Raw genomic sequence first — 20,202 nt, 5'->3', positions numbered from 1 at the left:
TGGGAGCCCAAACAGACTGGAATGGAATGTACGTCTTTGGATGTTTATCCAGTTCTTTTACAGATTGAAAAAAAATTTAGAATCTCTTGGAAGATTTAAGGATGCTCAAGACTTCTTGCAAAAGTACTTTAATCATCAGAAAGCTACCAAATCTTATCTATTTTTCAAAATTAAGAAAATCAATGTATCTACTTTAGATGTTGGGGGAATTAATGACTATCCATTAATTTCTAAAATATCTCTGAATCCTAGCATCTGATTCAGGACCTGGCCATAGGAGGCACTCAAATGTCTGGCAAGTGAGTGAACAAATGCTTTATCCCGTTTGGAAAAGTATATTAAACAAAATGGAACAGGGTTTGTCACTATTCATGCTTTGAAACAGACCACAACTGGAGTTAACAAGGACTGTGTTTGAGCATATGGGATCAATCTGAGCAGTTTATGGAGGTGAGTCTTTACTCATAAACTGAAAGAAGAGTTAGACATAATAATTCAGAGGAGGGGATGACCATAAGTTGCTCAAAGGTAGAACGGAGATTGGATGTGAAGGGCAGTAGTAAATAGCTCACCTTTTTAATTGATCAGAGTAGTACACAATGTCTAGCCAGACAGAAAGGCAAATGGAGAAGATAGTAAGAAACAAAATGGTAACAACCCTGAAACAAAATGGTAACAACCCTGAGCTCATGAATAAATGTTTTAATGAAATATCTGTGATGTTTAAGAAAGACGGTTCTTGCTACATAGACCAGGAAGAAGTAGAAAAAATTGAAGACAGATGGTCAAGAGAGAGGGTACTGAAACAGCCCAAGCTGGGGCAGGTTAAGGCCTGAACGAGGGTCTAGCTATGGTCACTGAGAAGAAAACAGCAAGATTACCAAAGATAAAATAGCAGCCTTAATTATTGATAATATGTGGGTGATGAAGGCAAAAAGGTAACATGACTATGGGAAGTAATTCAACTCAGGTCCTCACTTGACAAAAAATTTATGTACTTATGAGATGCCAGGCCCTGTATTAGCTGCTGGAGAATAAAAATGTTAATGCTTTGGGAGAAGATGGAATAGGACACATTTTGTAGGAGAAGATCATGAACTCCTTTTTAGACAAGTTTAGTCCTATAGGAAACAGGATTAGGTCAAGACTAAACCTATAGATACTAGTCACGATGGTGAAAGAGCAAACAATAAAAGTAAACACATCTTTGTAGGAGAGCAGGCAGGAGGTCTAAAGGTCCATTGAAAATACCTGCTGTTAAAACATATTAACAAATAAGGGCATCTGACTGCAAAGGTAGGGGACAAGAGTCCCAAGAGGAAAAACTATATGGCTGGAGGAGCGCAATCTGTTACGATGCAAGACAGTTTAATTTTTATGATAAAAAAATAAGCTATTACACTTGTTTAAGTATTTAACCTGGCAAACAATTTAGTGGAGTTTTCCAAAGTCACTGATAATGGTCTTCTATAGAGGATGATTAAAGCAAATGAGGAACCACAGTCTCAAGTACAAAGGGCAAGATTTTCCTATAGATAAAATCACTGGGTGGGCAAAGGCATACGAGAAAAGAGGCCCATGTTGGAGCAGAGCTCTAGCTTTTCATTTCTATATAAATGGAAACAATGGCTGATGTGCACTGACTTTTAATGCTACTATTATAAAAGAAAAAGAAAAAAAAAAGCATAGTCCCTGGACCTAAGTTTTCTTATCTGGCTTCAGGACTTTTAAAAACATTAAGGACTGGGGGCGGGGCAAGATGGTGGAGTGTTGAGGTGTAGGTTTTAGTTACTCCTCCAGGGCTGTTGGTAGAAAGCCAGGAACTGTGTGGACTGGACACTGCAGAGCAATTTGACTTTGGACATACATCATACAAAACTTACGAACGTGTGGAACAGCTGAGATCAGCGAAATCTGTAAGTTCCGTGGCCAGGGGACCCACGCCCCTCCCTGCTAGGCACAGTCCCATGGGAGTAGGGGCTGTTGGTGCTGGGAAACAGGAGGGAGAACAGCAGTTGCAGCTCTGATTGCAAACTCAGATTGCTAATCAAAAACTCCAAATACAGATAGACTGAGACCAGACACCAGAGAATCTGGGAGCAGTCAGCCCGGCAGAGAGGAGATTGGGCTAGCAAAAACAGCAAAAAAAAAAAAAAAAAAAAAAAAAACCAAACAAAAAACCCCAAAAATAAAAACAGAGACTTTTTGTAGTTCTGGTGAACACAACATGGAGAAAGGGCAGGGCTCAAACAGAATCAGGAGCATATGCAAATCCAGGGAGCAAGGACCCATGTCTGAAAAGCCTGTTTCTCTGCTTTCTTGATTGTTCCTTAATGGCCCTCAACTCCTTGTTTCTTAGCATTTCAATAGCCCATTAGATCTGCAAGGAGGGCCCTTCTTTTTCTTTTTATCTTTTTCTCTTTTTCTAACACAATTATTCTAAGAAGCCCATTTCAGAAAGCCTCAAAGACTTGCAATTTGGGCCTAGGCAAGAGCAGAGCTAAGATAGCTCTGAGAGACAAAGCAATAAGTCTAGTGGCTGAGTAAATTTCTTATGGTCATACAGTGTCCTCCTTATATCCTTTATCTCTTTTGCTATGTCTTCCCTGAGTTCATTGACTTGATTTTTGAATTGATTTAGCTTTGTTTGAACATCTCCAATTAGTTCTTCCTTCATTTCATTGAACTGATTTAGCTAAACACCATAACTTCCAAAGAAAAGGGGAGTGTGGGCCAGTTCTAGTGGTAGCCCCGCTTTGGGAACTCAGATCCCAGGGGTTGGAATTTGGAAACCAGCTTCAGTTAGCCACGCCCCTGACAGGGTCAGGGTCACCCAGAGAACTAAAGGCTCCATGCCTCCTAGCACTGGTGGGGTAACTGCAGGCTGGCAAGTGCCACGTGCTGGACAACACAAGAGAAGCATAGACTCTAAGGCCTCACAGGAGGGTCTCATTCTCAAGGAAACGCCATACCCTCCTCCTGAGACCTGGGCTTCTCTGGATTGGGAAAACCTGACTGGGGTTGACAATATCTTAGGAGACCATCACACAAAAAGGCTACACAGAGGCAGGACAAGAAACAGAAAAACGACAGGTGAAAAACTGATCAACTAAACATAATCTAAGTTAAAGGTCTAGAATAGACTGAACTGAACACCAAAGGTTAGAGAACAAAGCCAACCAACAAGAAAATCCTATGTAAAAGAGTGAAAACAAGCTCTAGAACAAACTAATCAAGAAAGTCAAATGCCTAGACAGCTTAAGATAATGAGCCATACTAGGAAACATGAAAATATGGACCAGCCAAAGGAACAAACTATTAGTTCAACCAAGACACAGGAGTTGAAGCAATTATTGCTAAATCAATTCAATGAAATGAAGGAAGAACTAATTGGAGATGTTCAAACAAAGCTAAATCAATTCAAAAATCAAGTCAATGAACTGAGGGAAGACATAGCAAAAGAGATGAAGGATATAAGGAGGACACTGTATGACCATAAGAAAGAATTCATAAACTTGAAAAAGCAAATGGCAGAACTTATGGGAATGAAGGGCATAATGGAGGAGATGAAAAAGACAATGAAGGGATACAACAGATTGGAACAGGCAGAAGAAAGGATCAGTGAATTGGAGGATAAGACATCTGAATTCACATACACGAAAGAATAGATGGTGAAAAGAATGGAAAAATACAAGCAGGGTCTTAGGGAGCTGAGTGACAACATGAAACACACAAATGTACATGCTATGGGTGTCCCAGAGGGAGAAGAGAGGGGAAAAGGGGCAGAAAGAATAACAGAAGAAATAATAACTGAAAATTTGCCAACACTTATGAGAAAGACAGAAAATTAGAGATTCAAGAAGTACAGCGCACCCCAAACAGAATAGACCCCAATAGACCTACTCCAAGACACTTACTGATCAAATTTTCCAATGTTAAAGACAAAGAGAGAATTCTGAAAGCAGCAAGAGAAAAGCAATCCATCACATACAAGGGAAGCTCAATAAGACTATGTACAGATTTCTCCTCAGAAACCATGGAGGCGAGAAGACAGTGGAATGCTACAGTTAAGATGCTGAAAGAGAAGAACTGCCAACCAAGAATTCTATATCTGGTAAAACTGTCCTTCATAAATGAGGGAGAGATTAAAATATTTCCAGAGACACACCAAGGGAGTTCATGAATAAGAGACCAGCACTACAAGAAATACTAAAGGGAGTGCTACAGGCTGACAGGAAAAGAGGTTTGGAGAAGAGTATAGAAATGAGGATTATCAGGAAGGGTAAAAAGAGAGAGAGGAAAAAATCAGACATGACATATAAAATCCAAAAGACAAAATGATAGAAGAAAGTACTGCCCTTACAGCAATAACACTAAATGTTAATGGATTAAACTCCCCAATAAAAAGACACAGACTGGCAGAATGGATTAAAAAACAGGACCCATCTATATGCTGTCTACAAAAAACTCACCTTAGACACAAGGACAAAAATAGGCTGAAAGCCAAAGGTTAGAAAAAGATATTTCATGGAAACAGCAACCAGAAAAAAGCCCAAGTAGCTCTATTAATATCAGACAAAGTAGACTTCAAACGTAAAACAATAAAAGACAAAGAAGGACACTATATATTAATAATAAAAGGGTCAATTCATCAAGAAAACAAAACAATCATAAATATTTATGCACCAAGCCAGAGTGCCCCAAAATTCATGAGGCAAACACTGAGAACACTGAAAGGAGAAGTAGATAACTCCACAATAATAGTTGGATACTTCAATACACTGCTCTCATCAATGGAAAGAACATCTAGACAGAGGATCAACAAGGAAACGGAGATGTTGAATTGTATGATAAATGAACTAGACTTGACAGACATTTATAGCACATTACAACCCACAACTGCAGGATACACGTTCTTCTCAAGTGCTCATGGAACATTCTCTAGTATAGACCATATGGTGGGTCACAAAGCAAGTCTCAACAAATTTAAAAATATTGATATAAAAAACACTATCTGAGATCATAATGGAATGAAGTTGGAAATAAATAACAGGCAGAATATTGTAAAATTCACAAATACATGGAGACTAAACACACTTTTAGAAAACCAGTGGGTAAAGGAAGAAATTATAAGAGAAATTAGTAAATACCTCGAGGCAAATGACAATGAAAACACAACATATCAAAATTATGGGATGCAGGGGGAGAACCTAAGAAGGCGGCTAGGTGACACTGGGCAAAAAACACCTCTGTGAAAAATATTAGATAAAAACCAGAACGTGACCCAGAACACCACTTCCAGTGTAGCACCAGCCAGACAACGTCTGCTAAATCCACAGGGAATGTACATTTGGTGAAACCAGGAGCCTGTATTCTGAAACGAGTGAGTAAGCCAGCTGAAAGTCCAGCAGCCATGCTGCGGTGTGAGGAAATGGTGGGTTGGCGTTTGGAGACGGACTAGCTCTTTAAAAAAAAAAAAAGCCCAGGAGCGGCTGCAGATATGATGGGGAGAGTTGCGCTGTGAAGCACGGCGGGACAGGGCTGAGCTAACGCCTCGGTGCCTGGCATGGAGGATACCCCTTCCCACACCTGCTGCTGATTGTCTCAAGACCAGGAGAGCAGAGGGGAGCCAAAAGGAGAAAAAAAACGCATTCCTTGCAGCCATCTCTCCAGCAGGCAAGGGATGCTCCTGCCCGGGGCTGGACCCACAGCCCAGAGCCGTGCCAAGAACCAGTGTGACAGGGAGTCTTTCCCGTAGCATTGTACACATACCACAGTATCGGCCATGGACAGTGGCCTTTAGTGCACCCACAGATGATTGTCCCGGAGCTGGGAAGGCAGAGCTGCGTGAAAAGGGGGAAGTTAACGCGTCCCATTCAACCATTTTTGAAGTGGGCTGGGAAGGCTCCTGCACGGCCCAGTGACCCAGGGCTTCCCTGGAGGTCGGCGCACACTTGTGATGTGGCACAGCCCTCCCTCAGCAGAAGTCCTGGAAGAGCACAGCTGGGAAGGGAGACCCACTCGGAAACCCCAGGGACTCTACGCGAATACCAAAGACTTGTGGGTCAGTGGCAGAGACAATCTGTGGAAAGACTGAAATGAAGGCTTAAGCTCCTGCAACAGCCTTAAATCTCTGGGAACACCTGGGAGGTTTGATTATTAAAGCTGCCCTCCTTCCCTAACCGCTCAGACACATGCCCCACATTCAGGGCGGACAGTACCAACAACACACCCAAACCGGGTGCACCAATTGGACCCCACAAGAATCAGACCCCCACACACCACAAAGACAAAGTTGGGGAGAACTGACTTGAGGGGAATAGGTGACTCACAGACGCCATCTGCTGGTTAGTTAGAGAAAGCGTATGCCACCAAGCTGCAGTTCTGACAAATTAGGGATCAAGTAAAGCAAATGCCAAGAGGACAAAAAGAACAGAAAATCTTAAAGCATCTGATAAAACCAGATGCTATGGAGAACCCAAACCCAGACACCCAAATCAAAAGATCAGAAGACACACAGTATTTGGCACAATTAATCAAAGAACTACAGACAGGCAATGAGAGCATGGCACAGGATATAAAGGACATGAAGAAGAGCATGGCACAGGATATAAAGGACATAAAGAAGACCCTAGAAGAGCACAAAGAAGAAACTGCAAGAGTAAATAAAAAAATAGATGATCTTATGGAAATAAAAGAAACTGTAGGCCAAATTAAAAAGACTCTGGGTACTCATAATACGAGATTAGAGGAAGCTGAACAAGTCAGCCTCCTCAAGGACCATAGAACAGAAAATGAAAGAACAAAAGAAAGAATGGGGAGAAAAATTGAAAAAAATCAAAATAGATCTCAGGGATATGATAGATAAAATAAGACGTCCAAATTTAAGACTTATTGGTGTCCCAGAAGGGGAAGAGAAGGGTAAAGGTCTAGAAAGAGTATTCAAAGAAATTGTTGGGGAAAACTTCCCAAACCTTCTACACAATGTAAATACACAAAGCATAAATGCCCAGAGAACTCCAAATAGAATAAATCCAAATAAACCCACTCCAAGACATATTCTGATCAGACTGTCAAATACTGAAGAGAAGGAGCAAGTTCTGAAAGCAGCAAGAGAAAAGCAATTCACCACATACAAAGGAAACAACATAAGACTAAGTAGTGACTACTCAGCAGCCACCACGGAGGTGAGAATACTTTATTCAGCAAAACTCTCCTTCAGATTTGAGGGAGAGCTTAAAATTTTCACAGACAAACAAATGCTGAGAGATTTTGCTAATAAAAGACCTGCCCTACTTCAGATACTAAAAGGAGCCCTACCGACAGAGAAACAAAGAACTGATAGAGATAGATAGAGAATTTTAACAGACATATATAGAACATTACATCCCAGGTCACTGGGACACACATTCTTCTCTAGTGATCACGGATCTTTCTCCAGTGGACCATATGCTGGGACATAAAAACAAGCCTCCATAAATTAAAAAAAGAAAAATGAATTTGTTCAAAGCACATTCTCTGACCACAATGGTATACAAATAGAAGTCAATAACCATCAGAGACTTGGAGAAATCACAAACACCTGGAGGGTAAAAATGAGGGGGAGATGAAAACATTCCCAGATAATCAAAAGCTGAGGGACTTCACCACCAGTAGATCAGTCCTATAAGAAAAGCTAAAGGGAGCTGAGCAAGCTGAAAGGAAGGGACACTAAACAATTGACTGAAACCACATGAAGAAATAAAGATTTCCAGTAAAGATCACATGGTAAATATAAATACCAATACTACTGTATTTTTGATTTGTAACTCCACTATTTACTTCCTACAGGATCTAAAATACATAACTGTAATGATTAATCAGTGGTTTTGGACTCAATGTAAAATATGTAGTTTTTGACAAGAACTACATAAAGGTGGAGGAATGAGGGAGTAAAGGAACATAGTTTATGTGTCATATTGAAGTTAAGTTGGTATCAAAGAAATACAAGATTGTTATAGATTTAAGATGTTAAATTTAAGCCCCATGGTAAACACAAAGAAAGTATCAGAGAATATGACCATAGAGATGAAAAGTAGAGTAGGGGTTCCAAGAAGTGGGGGAAGAGGCAATGGGGAGTTAAGAAATGAGTGTAGGGTTTCTGTTTGGGGTGAAGGGAAACTTCTAGAAATGGATGGTGGGAATGTGACAGCACTGCAAGCTTCTAAATGTGATTAATCCCACTAATGGAATGCTAGGGAGGGGGTGGAATGGGAAGATTCAGGCCGTGTATGTTTCCACAATTGGAAAAAAAAAAAAAAGTCTGAATAGATAACAATTAAATGCCAAGGATGATCCTGGATGGGATCTGAGGATGGAGGAGAGAAGGCTGAATGGGACACAGATGGGACATAAGGGAAAAAAAAAAGGAAATACAGAATGTAAGCTTTGTATCAATGTTGAATTTCTTGAACTTCTTAGCTGTGCTTAATGGGATTGCATAAAAGAATGTTCTTGTCCATGGGAAAGGTATATGTGAATTATAGTGTTTGTTCAAAGATGTGTGCAGCTTGCTCTCATATATTCAGAGGACAGAGCAATAGATGATGGATTATAGACAGATAGGGAGGGAGGGAGGGAGAGAGGGAGGGAAAGGAAGAAATGGTGGTGTGACAGGATGTTAAAGGTGGTGGATCGGGGTATCAGGGAGGGGGGTTGGGGTATGCTGGAGTTCTATGTATGGAGTTTGTACTGTTTTTGCAACTGTTCCTCTAAGTTTGAATTTAGTTCAAAATAAAATTTCTTAAAAAAAATTTTGCATTGAAAAAAAAAACTACAAAGCATTGCTAAAAGAAATTAAAGAAGATGGAAGTTATTAAAAAAAAAAACAAAAAAAAACCTCATGGGATGCAGCAAAGGTGGTGCTGAGAGGGAAATTTACTGCCCTAACTGCCTATACTAAAACAGAAAAGAGAGCAAAAATTGAGGAATTAACTGCCCACCTGGAGGAACTAGAGAAAGAACAGCAAATAAACCCCAAAGCAAACAGAAAGAAATAACAAAAATTAGAGCAGAAATAAATGAAACTGAGAACAGGAAAACAACAGAGAGAATCAACAAAACTAGAAGCTGGTTCTTCAAGAAAATCAACAAAATTGAGGACCCCTAGCTAGGCGAACAAAAAAAAAAAAAGAGAGCAGATGCAAATAAATGCAATCAGAAATGGGAAAGAAAACAAAACTACTGACCCTGCATAAATAAAGGAGATAATCAGAAGATACTATGAGCAACTATATGCTAATAAACTGGACAATTTACACAAAAGATGAAATGGACAACTTCTTAGAAAAGCATAAACAACCAACACTGACCCCAACAAACTAATTACAAGCAAACAGATTGAGTCAGTCATTAAAAAGCTCCCAAAACAGAAAAGCCCAGGACTAGATGGCTTCATATGTGAATTCTACCAAGCATTCAAGAAAGAATACCAATCCTACTCAAATTCTTCAAAAAAATTGAAGAGGAGGGAAAGCTACCCAACTCATCCTATGAAGCCAAGATCACCCTAATACCAAAATCAGACAAAGATACTACAAAAAAAAAGAAAATTACAGACCAATCTCTTTAATGAATATAGATGCAAAATTATAGGCCAATCTCTTTAATGACTATAGATGCATAAATCCTCAACAAAATACTTGCAAATAGAATCCAGCAGCACATTAAAAGAATTATACACCATGACAAAGTGGGGTTTATTCCAGGTATGTAAGGCTGGTTCAACACAAGAAAATCAATTAATGTAATACACTACATCAATCAATCAAAGCAAAAGAACCATATGATCATTTCGATTGATGCAGAAAAGGCGTTTGACAAAATTCAACATCCTTTCTTGATGAAAACACTTCTAGAGATAGGAATAGAAGGGAATTTTCTAAACAGGATAAAGGCAATATATATAAAAAACCCACAGCTAACACTGTACTCAATGGGGAGAGATTGAAAGCTTTCCCTCTAAGATCAGGAACAAGACAGGGATGCCCACTGTCACCACTGTTATTCAACATTGTGCTGGAAGTTCTAGCTAGAGCAATTAGGCAAGAAAAAGAAATAAAAGGCATCCAAATTGGAGAGGAAGAAGTAAAACTTTCACTGTTTGCAGATGGCATGATTCTGTAGGTAGAAAATCCAGAAAAATATACAGCAAAGCTATTAGAGCTAATCAATGAATACAGCAAAGTGGCAGGCTACAAGATCCAACACACAAAAATCTGTAGTGTTCTTATACACAAGTAATGTGCAACGAGAGGAAAAAAAAATCCATTTACAATAGCAACCAAAAGAATCAAATATTTAGGAATAAACTTAACGAAGGCCACAAAAGACCTATACAAAGAAAACTACAAGACACTGCTAAAAGAAATCATACAGGACCTAAAAAAAGGGAAGAACATACCGTGTTCGTGGACTGGAAGACTAAATATAATTAAGATGTCAACTCTACCTAAACTGATTTATAGATTCAATGCAATACCAATTCAAATCCCAACAACTTACTTTGCAGAAACAGAAAAACCAATAACCAAATATTTGGAATGGCAAGGTGCCCCAAATAGCCAAAAATATCTTGAGAAAGAGGAAAAAAGTGAGAGGTCTCACACTACCTGAGTTTGAAGTGTATTACAAAGCTACAGTTCTCAAAACAGCATGGTACTGGCATAAGGACAGAGATACTGACCAATGGAATTGGATTGAGTGTTCAGAAATAGACTCTGGCATCTACAGACAATTGATCTTTGATAAGGCAGTCAAGCCAAAGCAACTGGGACAGCAGTCTCTTCAATAAATGGTGCTTAGAGAACTGGATATCCATTTCCATAAGAATGAAAGAGGACTCCTACTTCACATCTTATAGAAAAATTAAGTCCAAATGGATCAAAGACCTAAACCTAAGTGCTAAGACCATAAGACTCTCAGAAGAAAACGTAGGGCAATATCTTAAAGATCTTGTGATAGGAAGTGGTCTCCTAGACCTTATACTCAAAGTGCAAGCAACCAAAGAACAAATAAACAAATGGGATCTCCTCAAAATCAAAGACTTTTGCCCATCAAAGGACTTAGTTAAAAAAGTAAAAAGGCAGCCTACACAATGGGAGACAATATTTGGAAACCACATATCAGATAAGGGTTTAATATCCTGAATATATGAAGCAATCCTACAACTCAACAACAGAAAGACAAACAACCCAATTAAAAAATGGGCAAAAAATAGGGACAGACACTTTTCTGAAGAGGAAATACAAATGGCTCAAAAACATGAAAAAATGCTCAACTTCATTGGCTATTAGGGAAATGCAAATCAAAACCACAAGGCGATACCATCTCACACCTACCAGAATGGCCATTATCCAAAAAACAGAAAACTACAAGTGCTGGAGAGGATGTGGAGAAAGAGGCACATTTATTCACTGCTGGTGGGAATGTAGAATGGGCCAACCACTCTGGAAGACAGTGTGGAGGTTCCTCAGGAAGCTAAGTATAGATTTGCCATATGACCCAGCTATTCCACTGCTAGGTATATACTCAAAGAAACTGAAAGTTAAGACACAAACGGACATTTGTAAACTGATGTTTATTGCGGCATTATTCACAATTGCCAAGAAATGAAAGCAGCCCAAATGTCCATCAACAGATGAGTGGATAAACAAACTGGTATACACACATGAAGGAATATTATGCAGCTCTAAGACAGAACAAAGACATGAACATATAATAACGCAGATGAATCTTGAGGACATTATGTTGAGTGAAGTTAGCCAGAAACAAAAGGACAAATACTGTATGATCTCACAAATATGAACTAACATTAGTGAGCAAATTTTGAGAGTTAAAAGCTGAGAACACAGGCTATCAAGAGATAGAAAGAAGGTAGAGATTGGGCATTTGATGCTGAAGGACTACAGAATGTTCAGCAGGATTGATTGTATAGACCCAGAAACTGATAGCATAATACTGTGTGATGGTAGCACAATATTGTAAGTACATTGAACAAAGATGTTTGTGAGTAAAGCTGAAAGAGGTGGGATAGGGGAATGTATAACACCAGAGGTAAAGACAGATGACGACACTGGGACTCCTTAACTTGGCAAAAACTGGAGTGGTCAATGACTGTTACTAAATGTACAAATATAAAAATGTTCTCACATGTGGGAGAACAAATGAATGTCAACCATGCAGAGTGTTGAAAAAGGGATGGTATTTGGGAAAAAACATAAAGCAAACTGGAGTCTATGGTCAACAGTAACATTGTAATATGCTCCCATTAAATGTAACAAAGCCAAAATACCAAAGTTAAATGTGTATGAGAGGGGGATATAAGGGAGGGATATGAGTTTCCTGGTAGTGGCATTGTTTTCTGTCCTTACTAATATATTCTATGACACTTTATATTTCTTTTTATTATTATCTTTTTTATTATTCACCAAAAAAAAATTTTTTTTTTTCGTAGTAGTCAATATGTTCAAGTGCTGACTGTGGTGATAAATGTACAACTATATGAGAGACACTGTGAACAACTGATTGTACACTGTGGATAATTGTACGCTATGTCTGTATATCTCTACAGAATTGTAGGAAAAAATATAAATAGGGGTAAAAGTGCTGGAGAAAACATGGAGAGAGGGATGTACCTATTTACTGTTGATGAGGAGCCAGAATGGTATAGCATTTCTGTAGGTCACCGTGGTGGTTCCACAAGAAGCTAAGTATGTGGGGGCCATAAGGTCCTGCAACCTCATAGAGACATGAATGGACATTTGCACACTGGTGATTATGGAGGCAGTATTCATGATTTGCAGTGGGTGGAGGTGGCCTAAGGGTACAGTGACTGAGAAACAGAATGGTGAACTGTGGTGTATGCATACAATGGAATGTTGAGCAACTACGAGGAGTGAAGTTGTGAGACACGCAAGGAGGTGAATGGATCCTGTAGACAGCATTTTGAGTGAAATACTCCAGAAACAAAGGCAAACACTATAATGCCTCACTGTTATGGACTAACTACAATGTGTAAACTCAAAACTGAGTCTTAGAGCACAGCCTAACAGGGAAATGATTATTGTAATGGTCCCTAGATTGTAAGCTCTTACAGCAGTCAAATCTATTCCTGAGTTGTAATGGCTATCTCCAAACTCTGAGATGTTGATACCTTGGTGTATAACCTGATTGGTCTCTGGAACACTATATATCTGTGTGATACCTGAAACTCAGAGCTAGAGCTCGGCAGAATTGAATGTCAGTATTAATGCATACAGCATGTTTAAAAAAAAAAAAAAAACTGAAAAAGAGCCCAGACTTCAATTAGAGATATGAATGAAGCAGATCTCGTTAAGACTAGGGCAAATGGGGCAAAAGGGTAAAGGCTGAAGCTGACCGTGTGTTAAAACTTCAACTTCCATGTGAGACCAAGAGAAGAAATGTTTATTTGGTATAGGATTTATATTTTCTAAACAACATAACTTCTACAGTCAGTTCGTTCAAACACCACAATTACATGGAACTTTGAATAGGAAGTGAGATATGGTAGGTCTGTATAGGTTAGAGCGAAATAGCAATACATCCCAAAGTAATTGCAGCAGAGAATAAAAATAAATATTTGGGCACTCCCTGAGGAGCTGGGAGAGGATGCAGAGGTGTTGGACTTCCTCACCTGGATTGTTGCTGATGTTCTCACAAACACTGGGGACTGACGGCTTGATATGCTGAGCCCTCTGTCTTGGGGCTTGCCCCTATGAAGCTTGTTACTGCAAAGGAGAGGCTAAACCTGTTTATAACTGTGCCTAAGAGTTTCCCCCTGAGTGCCACTTTGTTGCTCAGATGTGGCCCTCTGTCTCTAACTAAGCCACTTTGGCAGGTGACCTCACTGCCCCCTCCCCAACGTGGGACCTGACTCCCAGGGGTGTAAATCTCCCTGGCAACACAGGATGACTCCTGGGGAAGAATCTGGACCCAGCATTGTGGGATTGAGAACATCTTCTTGACCAAAACGGGGATGCAAAATGAAATGAAATAAAGCTTCAGTGGCTGAGAGATTTCAAATGGAATAGAGAGGTCACTCTGGTGGACATTCTTACGCTCTATATAGATAACACTTTTTAGGTTTTAATGTACTGGAATAGCTAGAAGTAAACACTTGAAACCACCAAATGCCAACCCAGTAGCCTTGACTCGTGATGACTGTGTAAAAGAGTAGGTTATAAGAGGTGTCAGTGTGATTGTGAAAACCTTGTGGATCTCACTCCCTTTATCCAGTGTATGGATAGATGAGTAGAAAAATGGGGACAAAAACTAAATGAAAAATAGGGTAGGATGTGGGGGATGATTTGAGTGTTTTTATTTTTTATTCTTATTCTGCTATAAGGAAAATGTTCAAAAATAGATTGGGGTGATGAATGTACAACTATATGATGGTACTGTGAACAGCTGATTGTACACCATGGATGACTCTATGGTATGTGAATATATCTCAATAAAACTAAATTTAAAAAACATTAGGGACTAAATTGTCATTGCACTGTGGAGAAGAGACAGCTGATGAGAAAGAAGGGTGACAGAGATCTAGATTTCTATTGTCTTTACACTGACAGAGAAAAATTTAAGATTACAGAGAATGGTCCCTGGCCACAAGAAATAGGGCGAACAAGTCCACGGCTTTCTGCTTCAACCAATTACTCAATGACATTCTGGTGTAACTTCAAATATCACTATGGATGACAACTGTGAAAAGGATGGAGAAACAGAAGAAGTGATAGGAAATAAAAAAGCAAAACTTGAAATGATGTACATAAAACAACATCATCTGTGTAAAATAACATCTTTGTAAATGGTGGGATCAGAGGGCAAATTGTGGAGTTTGAAAAGAATAATTTGAGAGTGATACCTTTCAGTTGTTTTGTTAAGAGATTGATATTTAGATGCTTCTATTTAGTGTTTAGTTATATAGTTGATTAAAAATACAATTTAAAAAAATCCAGAAAATTTAGGTAAAAAAAAATAACGTGGAATGAAGGTTTAATACTCAGGAATAACTGCTAACATTTTTAAGTCCCATGAGGACAGGAACCTTTTCTGACTTGTTTACCAAAGTATCCCTAATACCTAACAAACTGCTTGGTACACTGTAGGTGAACTGTAACTCATTGTTGATATGAACGAAAAACAAACCAACAACTGCATTCCCTTCAACCCTCAACAGATATCCATTATATATGACCCAGACACAAGAGAAACACGTCAGCTGAAGGTAGAGAAGCTAATTAAAGACATCTAACTTTTCTGTCTGCAGAAGTATTGGAATCTGCAGTGGTTTTAAGGGTTACTAGTAATAATAACAAGATCTAACACTTATTGAGAGTGTATTATGTACCAGACAATCTACTAAATGCTTTTTATATATTTTCTGATTGAGTCCTTCCAAAAACCCTGAGCTAGACACTGTTATTTTCCCTATTTCTCAGATGATGAAACTGAGGCACAAAATATTAGACTTAGAAACTTTCTCCAGGACTTACAGGAAAATGGCAGAGTGGGTGAGGTGCAGCAGGCTTCTCCTCTGTGAAAAGAAACTAGAGAAGGGATCAGAGGACGCCTGGGACCGCGATTTTGGGGTGTGACCAGCCACAGAGGATCCCTACGTGGTGAGGACGTGGAGAAAAATGTGGAGAGACAGCACCTTGAAGGATGGGGTGAGCTTGTGTGTCCGGGAGGTGGTCCCAGGGCTGGCAGTGGCGAGACAGCCGCTGGGCAAGGGAGCAAGCAGCAGCTCTTCACTCCTGTGAACCCACCTTGTTAGTCAGCTGGGAAGGTGATCCTCCACAGCATACGGCCCAAAGTGCCCATCAGGGAACCTGGGAGGCAGCATTTACTCTCCCCACATGAAAGTCAGGGCGTGCACCAGCAAGAAGCAGGGATAGGAGATGGCATCAAATGGAAGCATCAGGAGTCCCTCCCACACCCCAGAGGCTTGCAGTTGCACGGCAGGCAAGGAGCAGGGCGCGTCTGAGGTGGAAGGTGCTCTTGAGCAGACTCCCTGCCAAACTGCACAGGACTCACATCGCATCACCAGGGCAGGCAGTCTCCAGTGCACATGGAGAACTGGTGCATATGACTGGATACCCACCCAGTATGGACTCTGCCCAGTGCACTGGAGAAATTCAGGGAAGGCTGGCTTGAGAGTAAGAGGTGGCTCAAGAGCACCACCTGCTGGTAGGACACGGAAACTGTACTCCAGCAAACTGTAACTCTGCCAAATTACATATAAATGCTTAAATAATCCTGCATTTCCCAAAATAACTGTATCAAGACAAGCAAATGTCCTGAAGCCAACAGAAAATCATAAAGCACCTGAACAATCTAGAAGATATGGACAAGCCAACAAACAAATTAAAAAGCTGGCGGAGACACAAAATTTGGAGCAATTAATTAAAGAAGTACACAAAAAATCTCCAAAACAACTTTAACAAGATGGCTAAAGACATAAAGGACATCAGAAGTCACCAGAAGAGCCTGAAGAAGATGTAGAAACAGTAAATTTTAAAATAGCAGATTTTATGGATATAAAAGATACTGTGGATCAAATTAAAAAATATACTAGAGACACACAACAGCAGATTTGAAGAGGCAGAAAAAAGGATAAGTGAACTGAGTAGTCAGAACTTAGTCTTATGTTGTTTCCCTTATATGTGGTGAATCGCTTCTCTCTTGCTGCTTTCAGAACTACTTTCTCCTTCTCTACAGCAACAAGGGAACAGAATGTGAACATACAAAAGAACAAATGGTGAAAAAAATCAAAAATCTGAAATGGAGCTCAGGGAAATGATGGACAACATGAAGCAAACAAATGTAAGAATAATTGGTGTCCCAGAAGAAGAACAGAAGAGTCAAGGGCTAGGAAGAGTGTTTCAAGACAGTCGGGGAAAACTTCCCAACCCTTCTAAATGACATAAATATGCAAATCAAAGATGCCCAATGAACTCCAAACAGAATAACTCCAAATAAACCCGCTCCGAGACATATACTGATCAGATTGTCAAATGCTGAAGAGAAGGAGAAAGTTCTGAAAGCAGCAAGAGAGAAGCGATTGACCACATACAAGGGAACCAACATAAGACTAAGTTCTGACTACCCAGCAGTCAGAATATGGTAAGAAGGCAGCGGTATGACATATTTACGATTCTGAAAGAGAAAAGCTGCCAGCCAAGAATTCTTCATCCAGCAAAGCTCTTCTTCAAAATTGAGGGAGAATTTAAAATTTTCACAGACAAATTCTGAGAGATTCTGTTCACAAGAGACCTACCCTGTGAGAAATACTGAAGAGAGTGCCACCAGCTGGGAAAAAAAAAAGAGAGAGGTCTGGAGAAGGGCACAGAACTGAAGAGTATCATAAAGGGTTAACTTAAAGGAAAAAAAGAGAGGGAAAAAATACATCTGACAACTAAAATCCAAAGGATAAGATGGCTGGTTCAAGAACTCCCTTCAGAGTAATAACTTTGAATGTTAATGGATTAAACTCTCCAATTGAAAGATATAGATTGGCAGAATGGATTTAAAAGTATGACCCATTGATATGCTGTTTACCAAAGACTCATCTTAGACGCTGCAACCCAAAGAGATTGAAAGTGAAAGGATGGAAAAAAATATTCTACGCAAGCTACCACCAAAAGAAAGCATGGGTAGCTCTACTAATATTGGACAAAACAGTCTTTAATGCAAAGATGTCATAAGAGACAAAGAAGGACACTATGTATTAATAAAATAGACAATTCACACACAGTCTTTAATGCAAAGATGTCATAAGAGACAAAGAAGGACACTATGTATTAATAAAATAGACAATTCACACAAAAGAGATAACAATCATAAACGTTTATGCACCTAATCAAGGAGTTCCAAAGTACACGAGACAAACATTAGCTAAACGGAAGGGAGCAAGAGACACGTTAACAATAATAGTGGGAGACTTCAATACACCACTCTCTTCTATGGACAGAGCAACTAGACAGAGGACCAATAAGGAGACTGAGAACATAAACAATATGATAAATGAATTAGACTTAACAGACATATATAGATTGTTACATCTCAAAGTACCAGGATATACATTCTTCTCTAGTGCCCATAGAATATTCTACAGGATAGATCATATGCTGGGGCATAAATACAGACTTAATAAATTTAAACAGACTGAAATTATTTGAAGCACATTCTCTGACCATAATGGAATACAACTAGACATCAATAACCACCAAAGAACCAGATCTTTCACAAATATATGGAGGTTAAACAACATGCTCCTGAACAACCAATGGATCAAAGAAGAAATTGGAAGAGAAATATGTAAATATCTGGAGATGAATGAAAACAAGAACACAACATATCAAAACCTATGGGATGCAGTTAAGGCAGTGCTGAGAGGGAAATTTATAGCTCTAAATAAATACATCAAAAAACAAGAAAGAGCTAAAACTGAAGACTTAACTGAACAACTGAAGAGGCTAGAGAATGATCAGCAAACTAACCCTAAAACAAGTAGAAGAAAAGCAATAACAAAGATTAAAGCAGAAATAAATGAGCTGGAGAATAAAAAAAAAAAAAGAAAACAGAAAAACAATAGAGAGAATAAATAAACCAAAAGTTCTGTTCACTGAGATGATCAACAAGATTGACAGACCCTTGGCTAGACGGACAAAGTCAAAAAGAAAGAAGACCCAAATAAACAGAATCAGAAATGAAAGCAGGATAATTACTATGGATTCTGAAGCTAATAAAAAAAAATCGTAAGAGGATACTATGAACAACTGTATGCCAACAAGCTAGACAATTTAGAGGAAATGGACAATTTCCTGGAAACACATGAACAACCTAGTCTGACCCCAGAAGAAACAGAAAACCTCAACAAACCAATCACAAGCAAAGAGATCCAATCAGTCATCAAAAATCTACCTAAAAAAAGGCCCAGGGCCAGATTGCTTCACAGAGGAATTTTACCAAACTTTCTAAAAAGAATTGACACCGAACTCTTTCAAAAAATTGAAGAAAAAGGAACACTATCTAACCCACTTTATGAAGCTAGTATCATTCTAATACCAAAACCAGATAAAGATACTACAAAAAAAGAAAACTATAGGCCATTCTCCCTAATGAATACAGAGGCAAAAATTCTCAACAAAATACTTGCAAATCGAATCCAAAGGCACACTAAAAGAATTATACACCACAACCAAGTGGGGTTCATTCCTGGCAAGGGTGGTTCAAATAAGAAAAGCAATCAATGTAACATAATTCATCAATAAATCTAAAGGAAAAAATCATCTAGATAGACACTGAAAAAGCATTTGACAAAATTCAGCATCCCTTTTTGATAAACGCTTCAAAAGGTAGGAAGTGAAGAAAACTTCCTCAATATGATAAAGGACATATATGAAAAACCTATAGCTAGCACGGTACTCAATATGAGAGGCTGAAAGCCTTCCCCCTAAGACCAGGAATGACACAAGGATGCCCACTGTCACCTCTATTATTCAACATTGTGCAACAAGTTCTAGACAGAGCAATTTGCCAAGACAAAGAAATAAAAGGCATCCAAATTGGAAAGGAAGAATACTGTCATTATTTGCAGATGATATGATCTTATATTTGGAAAATCCTTAAAAACCAACAACAAAGCTACTTGAGCTAATAAATTCAGTGGCAGGATACAAAATGAATGCACATAAGCCAGAAATGTTCCTATACACTAGTAATGACCTAACTGACAAGGCAATCAAAAAAAATTCCATTCACAATAGCAACTAAAAAAGTTAAATACCTAGGAGTAAACTGAACCAAGGACGTAAAAGACCTCTACACAGAGAATTACAAAACTTTATTAAAAGAAATAAAAAAGGACCTAAATAGGTGGAAAGATAGTTTGTGCTCATGGATAGGAAGGCTAAAAGTCGTTAAGATGTCAATTCTACCCAAAATGATCTACAGATTCAACACAATTACAAAAAAAATTTCAACAACCCACTTTGCCGACTTGGAAAAGCTAGTTACCACATGTATTTGGAAGGGAAAGGGGCCTTGAATTGTCAAAAACATCCTAAAAAGAAGAACAAAGTGGGAGGACTTATACTTCCAGATTCTGAAGCCTACTATAAAGCCACAGTGGTCAAAACA

The 20,202-nt window shown here is 39.0% G+C and overlaps 1 protein-coding gene across 2 annotated transcripts in view; it reads right to left on the bottom strand.

The window, feature by feature from the left end:
- The window catches only part of ALDH18A1 (aldehyde dehydrogenase 18 family member A1), a 60,598-nt gene that overhangs the window by 21,481 nt on the left and 18,915 nt on the right, over nucleotides 1-20,202 (bottom strand). The gene's annotated exons all lie outside the window — the stretch shown is intronic.

This window comes from Choloepus didactylus, chromosome 15, assembly GCF_015220235.1.
Source record: "Choloepus didactylus isolate mChoDid1 chromosome 15, mChoDid1.pri, whole genome shotgun sequence".
NCBI classification, from domain to species: Eukaryota; Metazoa; Chordata; class Mammalia; order Pilosa; family Megalonychidae; genus Choloepus; species Choloepus didactylus.
The sequence above is the reverse complement of the archived record's forward strand: the minus strand, read 5'-3'. Positions and strand labels throughout refer to the sequence as shown.